The sequence below is a fragment of the Cebus imitator genome, unplaced genomic scaffold (assembly GCF_001604975.1).
Source record: "Cebus imitator isolate Cc_AM_T3 unplaced genomic scaffold, Cebus_imitator-1.0 Scaffold33, whole genome shotgun sequence".
Lineage (NCBI taxonomy): Eukaryota > Metazoa > Chordata > Mammalia > Primates > Cebidae > Cebus > Cebus imitator.
This window is the reverse complement of record NW_016107348.1, coordinates 1,867,103-1,874,494: the sequence shown is the minus strand read 5'-3', so window position 1 is coordinate 1,874,494 and position 7,392 is coordinate 1,867,103.

Here is a 7,392-nt window from a genome sequence, read left to right as displayed (position 1 = left end):
TCTCAGCTCACTGCAACCTCTGCCTCCTGGGTTCAAGCGACTCTCCCACCTCAGTCTCCTGACTTGCTGGGATTATAGGCGCACACCACCACACTTGGCTAATTTTTGTATTTTTAGTAGAGATGGGGTTTCACCATGATGGCCAGGCTGGTCTCGAAATCCTGACCTCAGGCGATTTGCCCGCTTTGGCCTCCCAAAGTACTGGGATTAGAGGTGTGAGTCACAGGCTTTTTAAAAAGGGAACTTGATATCACTACCTTGCAACGGCCCAGTATCAAGGACAGCCCCGGACGTCCAAGGGGTAGAGCAGCTCTGTTCCTCCAGTTGGGCTTTTTCCAGCTTTCCTTTCTTCTCCCCAGAAGCCTGGGGCAGACGGGGACCCCTTGGTCCTGGTCCTCTGGGCTCCATGGCCCCCACTCGAGGGAGCCTTCGCCAGTTCACAACCAGTGTCATGGGCAGCTCTGACCCCTCCTGTGCCCCTTGTGTCTCTGGGGCAGAAAGCTGTAGATCTGTGGCTGCCAAACCTGGTTGATGATGAGACTCACCGGAGAGCTTTCTAAAAGCTTAGATTTTCTTGAGCCCCCAGCACGTGGATCCTAATTGAAGCTACGGGTAGGGACCAGGTTAAAAACAGCCCAGGTGGAGCTGATAATTAGCTACATGCCAGAGTCCTACACGCAGGACAACCAGGCTTAGCTGTGCTCTGGGAAGATTTTCACCTGCAAGTAATGCACAGCTGTCCGATGGAAGAGCCCAGGCCAGGCCCTGACTCCCACTCTCTTTTTTCTTGAGACGGAGTCCCACTCTGTGGCTCAAGCTGGAGGGCAGGGTCACGATCTCGGCTCCCTGCAACCTCCGCCTCCTGGGTTCAAGCAATTCTCCTGCTTCAGCCTCCTGAGTAGCTGGGACCACAGGGGTGTACCACCACGCCTGGCTAATTTTTGTATTTTTAGTAGAGGCAGGGTTTCGCCATGTTGGGCAGGCTGGTCACGAACTCCTGGCTTCAGCATATCTGCCCACCTTGGCGACCCAAAGTGCCGGGATGACAGGTGTGAGCCACCGCGCCCGGCCTGACTCACTTTCTAAAATGAGCAGTACCCGCGGAAGGAAAGTGTCTAGCTCGACCTTCTCCCAAGCTCACAGGACATGGAATTAGGTGCCGACAGACCCTTCAGAGAAACTCCTTTCCCTGTCCTGTGTGACCAGGAGGAAAGGAGGCTTAGTGGTCTGGTATTTCTGGGTGTGCAGCCTCTTTGTTTCTTCCTTATCTTTCTTGCCCATATCACATCTCAGGTCCCTTGGATCAGGGTCAGAACTAGATTGTACCCCTCTGGGTGGCCGCTCACTACACTTTAGGGCCAGGTAACTGGTTTAGTGAGCTCCAGGTTCACAGAGGGAGAGGAATTGCTCAGGACAGGTCATCCCCAGAGCCTCCCCCATGCCAGATTGAGGTGATTTAGGTGATGAGATTTAGAGCAGATTTTGGACTCCTGAGTTGATGTTATAATGGGATGAGGCCTTGGGGCAGGGTGGATGTACTTTGTATTTGGGATGAACGCAAATCTTCGGGGTCTAGAGGGCTGACCAGGTAGACAGGCTGGCCCTCCCCACACAACGATGTCCATGCCCTAATCCCGAGAACCTCTAAATATGTCACCTTATGTAGCAAAAGGGACTTTGCAGGTGGGATTAGCAAGGGGTTTGAGATGGGGAGATTGGCCTGGATACCCAGGTGAGCCCAATCTATCCACACACGTTCTTAAAAGCGCGGGACTTTCTCGGGCTTAAACAGGAACAATGAGGAGGAATGGGAGGTCCGAGAAGTCACCACCTGCGCAGGGAGCAACCACGTGTCTCGTTCACCTCGCGTATCCCCAGAGCCTGGACCCCAGCAGGTGCTTGGCCACAGAAAGGCCAATAAAGTGAACTTTTGTGTTTTCTTTCTGTCTTTGAGACGGAGTTTTGCTCTTGTCGCCCAGGCTGGAGTGCAATGGTGCATTCTTGGCTCACTGCAACCTCTGCCTCCCAGGTTCAAGTGATTCTCCTGTCTCAGCCTCTGGAGTAGCACGTGCCATCGCGTCTGGATAACTTTTTTGTATTTTTAGTAGAAACGGGGTTTCTACCTAGCCAGGCTGGTCTCGAACTCCTGACCTCAGCTGATCTGCCCGGCTCAGCCTCCCAAAGCGCTGGGATTACAGGCGTGAGCCACTAAAGTGAACTTTTAAGCACTGGATTCCAGCTAACAGCCATGTTGGGTGAATTATTTAACCTCTCCGACCCTACATCATCCTGTTTCTATGGATATCAGAAGTAAAGGCAGTGAAATAACCCACCCAAGGTCATCCAACGCATGAACAGTGGGGCTGGGCCTACTGCAAGCCCCTCCGAACCCATCTGGTTGCCAAATCCAGCAGCCCCACCCCCACCTTGGCCTGGCCAAAATGGGCAGAACTCCTGGGTAAACAGGGTGAAGCTTCTCATGGCCCCATTTCATTCCTTTGCTGCCTTCTGTGCCTTTGTTTTCTGGCGACTGGTTGTCATCCCATTTCCTGAGCACAGACCAGCAAGGGGTGTCAGTGCCCCGTGCAGAGACCTTCAGCTCCCAGAGCTGCCCTGGGGAAGGGCTTGGTCCTGGCCACCCACAACAACAGAGTGTCCTTAATGACGAGGGGCACCTACTGGTCCATAACCTGGCTCCTCAGCTGGACAGAGCCCTGGACAAAGGACTTCATCTCTATGGCTGCAGTTTTCACAGCTGTGGAAGGGGACAGGGGAAACGGACCTCCCAGGGGTCCTGGGACAGTAAAATGAAGCAACTCATGAGACAGCTTCTAGCACAGTCCCTGACACTTAATTCCTAGTTGAACTTCCGTTCTGTTTTTGTTTAGTTTTTTTGAGACAGAGTCTTGCTCTTTAGCACAGGCTGGAGTGCAGTGGCGCAGTCTCGGCTCATTGCAACCTCCGTCTCCCGGGTTCAAGCAATTCTCCAGCATCAGCTTCCCGAGTAGCTGGGATTACAGGCACATGCCACCACACCCAGCTAATTTTTGTATTTTTTAGTAGAGACGGGGTTTCATCATATTGGCCAGGCTGGTCTCGAAATCCTGACCTCATGATCCACCCACCTTGGCCTCCCAAAGTGCTAAGATACAGGTGTGAGCCACCGCACCCCGCCAAGAGTTTGATTTTTATAAAATTGAGCCAGGTCCTGTTGTAAGAACTTTGTAGGAAGTATCCCATGTACCCCACAGACCCTGAAAAAACTCTGTTCTACACAGGTGAGGAAACCGAGGCTTAAGGAAGCTAGGTGGCTTGACCATAAACTTTCAGTCGCCTCTATGAGGCTTTGGCCTGCACACCTAATATGGTTTGGCTGTGTCCCCACCCAAATCTCATCTTGAATTGTACGTCCCATAATCCCCACATATCATGGGAAGGACCCCATGGGACGTAATTGAATCATGGGGGTGGATATCCCCATGCTGTTCTCGTGACTGAGTTCTGAGATTTGATGGTTTTATAGGGGCTTTTCCCCCATTGCTCAGCACTTCTCCTTCCTGCTGCCATGTAAAGAAGGACATCTTTCCTTCCCCCTCTGCCATGATTGCAAGTTTCCTGAGGCCTCCCCAGCGCTGAAGAACTGTGAGTCAATTAAACCTCTTTCCTTTATAAATTACCCAGTCTTGGGAAGTTCTTTATAACAGCGTGAGAACAGATTAATACAACACCTCAACCCTGACCTATAAAGTTACCAGGCTCCTGGGCTGAGAAGGGAGCAGGAACATCAAGTGGCTGCTCACCAGCGAGACCTCTTCTATTCGGGGAGCCTTTCTTGAGCCCCACCACTGGAATTAACCTCTTCCTTCCAGACCAGTTTTCCGGTGCCCCTAATTCAGTTTCCCAACCTCAGTTCTACTGACATTTGGGGCTGGATAATCTTTGTCATGGGGGCTGTCCTGTGCACTGTAGGATGCTGGGCAGTATCCCTGCTCTCCACCCACGAGACACCGTGGCACTTCCTCAAGTTGCAACAACCAAAATATGTCTTCAGACATTGCCACTGTCCCCTAGGGTGCTAAGTATCCTCTATGGAGAAGCATTGTCCTAAGCTACAATACTGTCTGGATAATAGTTGAGTCTGTGTCTATCTTACCAGTAAAGCCTGGGGTCTCAAACTAAGTTGTCAGCAGCAGACAGACAGGTAACCCTGGTGTAGCAGGGACAAACTGGCCTTCTGATGTCCCGGCAAAAGGGGTCCATCACACTCAGCCAATGGTGGTCATGCACTGATGCTAGATCTGATTTTTCAGGAGATTTTCTTTTTTTGTTTTAGACAGAGTCTCACTCTGTCACCCAGGCTGGAGTGCAATGGCACGATCTCAGCTCACTATAACTTCCGACTCCCGGGTTTAAATGATTCTCCTGCCTCAGGCTTCCAAGTAGCTGGGACTACAGGCGCCCGCCACCACAAGTGGGGAACTTTTCATATTTTTAGTAGAAATGGGGTTTGCACCATGTTGGCCAGGCTGGTCTCGAAATCCTGACTTCAGGTGATCTGCCCTCCTCAGAGATCTGCCCAAAGAGCCACCGCGCCCGGCTCAAAACATTTCCATGTATAATCTCCATGTTTAAAAAAAAATGCTGGCAATGAATTCAATTCTAAAATAAAGGAACAAACAGAAACCATGTGCCCCTGAAAGTCATCAGTGGAATGACTCTCACGCATGGGCTGCCAATCTGCAAACTCTCTAGAATGTGAGCTCTGCTCGAGGCACCAAGGCAGCCTGCGTGTTCACTAATCTGCAGCTCCTTAAATGTCCTGCAAAAGACTCAAGCGGCTATAGCGTTTCGCCAGCTCCAGGAGGTGTAAAATGGGCATCTTAAATTACAGTCATGAGCAGACAACTGGGATCTGTTGACACATGTTGGGTGAGCCTCCCTTCCAGGGAGGATTATCCCCCATCCCCCACACCACAGCCCATCACCCTCATGCTCAGGCCCGAAGCAACCCTCTGTGCCAGCCTCCCCGAGCCCCAGCTTCCCAGTGAGATAAAGATCCTTGGAAGAGGGTTTCCTGCCACCTGCACTAGTGAGGACAAAGGTCATATGAGAGGAACTGTAGGCCTTGGCTTTACTCTCAACCTGCCCGTTCACCAGTTCCCAGGCCGATCAGGCCAAAATGCTTTTGGTTTCCAGAAACAAAGAACCCTACTGCCTTAAGAAAACTGGTTGTTTTGGGCCGGGCGCAGTGGCTCACACCTGTAATCCCAGCACTTTGGGAGGCCAACGTGGGCAGATCATCTGAGGTCAGGAGTTCGAGACCAGCCTGGCCAACATGGTGAAAACCCATCTCTGCTAAAAATACAAAGATTAGCTGGGCAAGGAGGCACGTGCCTGTAATTTCAACTACTTGGGAGGCTGAGGCAGGAGAATTGCTTGAACCCAGAAGGCAGAGGTTGCAGTGAGCCAAATCACACCACTGCACTTCAGCCTGGGCAACAAGAGTGAAACTCGGTCTCAAAAGAAGAAAACAAACAAAAAGCCTGGGCACAGTGGCTTCACCTGTAATCCCAGCACTTTGGGAGGCTGAGGTGGGTGGATCGCGAGGTCAGGCATTCGAGACCAGCCTGGACAACATAGTGAAACCTCATCTCTACTAAAAATACAAAAAATTAGCCAGGTGTGGTGGCGGGCACCTGTAATGCCAGGTACTCGGGAGGCTTAGGCAGGAGAATCGCTTGGAGGTTGCAGTGAGCCAAGATCACACTCCAGCTCGGGAGACGGTGCGAGACTCCATCTCAAAAAATAAAAGCGGTTGCTCTGGAAGGTATCCATAGAGTGCCATCTTTGTAATAGCAAAGGCTGTTATTAGCTGAGCCCTTACTATGTGCCAAGCACCATGCCAGGCACTTGCCCTCTCCCGCCAAATTCATATGTTCCACTATATATGGTTAACTATAATTATTGTATATTCCCAAAAAAACTAGAAGAGGCCAGGTGTGGTGGCTCACGCCTTAATCCCAACACTTTGGGAGGCCGAGGTGGGCAGGTGGCTGACCTCAGGAGTTTGAGATCTACCTAGGCAACATGGAGAAACCCTGTCTCTACAAAAAAATGTGTGTGTATATATATACACACACATACAAAAATATGTGTGTGTGTATATATATATGCACACACACACAATAAATATATATATTTAAATATATAAATAATTTTAAACATATATATAAATATATAAAAAATATAAATATATCTAAATATATAAATATACATATACATATATATGTATATGTATAATATATATACATATATATTTAACTATATAAATAATTTTAAATATATATAAATATATATATTTAAATATATATATAAATAAATATACACACACACACACACACACACACACACACACACACACAAATTAGACAGGTACAGTGGTACGTGCCTATAATCCCAGCTACTTGGGAGGCTGAGGTGGGAGGATCACTTGAGCTCAGGAGGTGGAGGTTTCAGTGAGCCGAGATTGCACCACTGCACCCCAGCCTGGGTGACAGAGTGAGACCCCATCTCAAAAAAACAAAAACAAAAATCTTTATGAGATGATTTTCAATGTTTATAACACAAAGAATTGATAAATGTTTGAAATGGATATGCTAATTATCCTGATTTGATCATTACATGTTGTATGCATGTATTGAAATATCACTCTGTATCCCCTACATGTGCAGAATTATTACGTCAACTAAAAATACAAGGGAAAAAATGTAAAAAGAAAATTTTAAAAAGGAAAGAAAAACTAAATTTCCAATATGAAAGTGTTAGGAGATGTGTCTTTTGGGAGGCGGTGAGGTCGCATGAATAAGGGTGGAGCCCTCCCTCATGGAAGGGATTAGTGTCCTTATAATAAGGGTCCCGAGAGCTCTTTTGCCCCTTCCGCCTTGCGAGGACTCAGCGAGGCAGAATTTGAGTCCTCACCAGACACTGAATCTCCCAGTGCCTCAATCTTGGACTTCCCAGTCCAGGAGATGGAGGCCGCAGTGAGCCGTGACTACACCACTGCACTCCAGCATAGGCGACAGAGCAAGACCCCATCTCAAAAAAAAAATTATGAGCAATACATTTCTGTTGTTTGTAAGGTACCTAGTCTACAGTATTTTAACAGCCTAAACTGATACACATTTATGATACATCATGATAACAGACTGATATACATTTCCAGTTCTCTGGAGGAGTCTTTAAGCACAACTTCCATCTTGGATATAACAACAGTAACTGCTTCCACTCCTTCTACAGGCCGAGCACACTGCCAGCTGCTGTGACTTAATCCACAAGCCCCTGCCAGAGACCTACTTGCCCTCCCTTTATAGGAGAAAAAAACCCTGAGGCTCA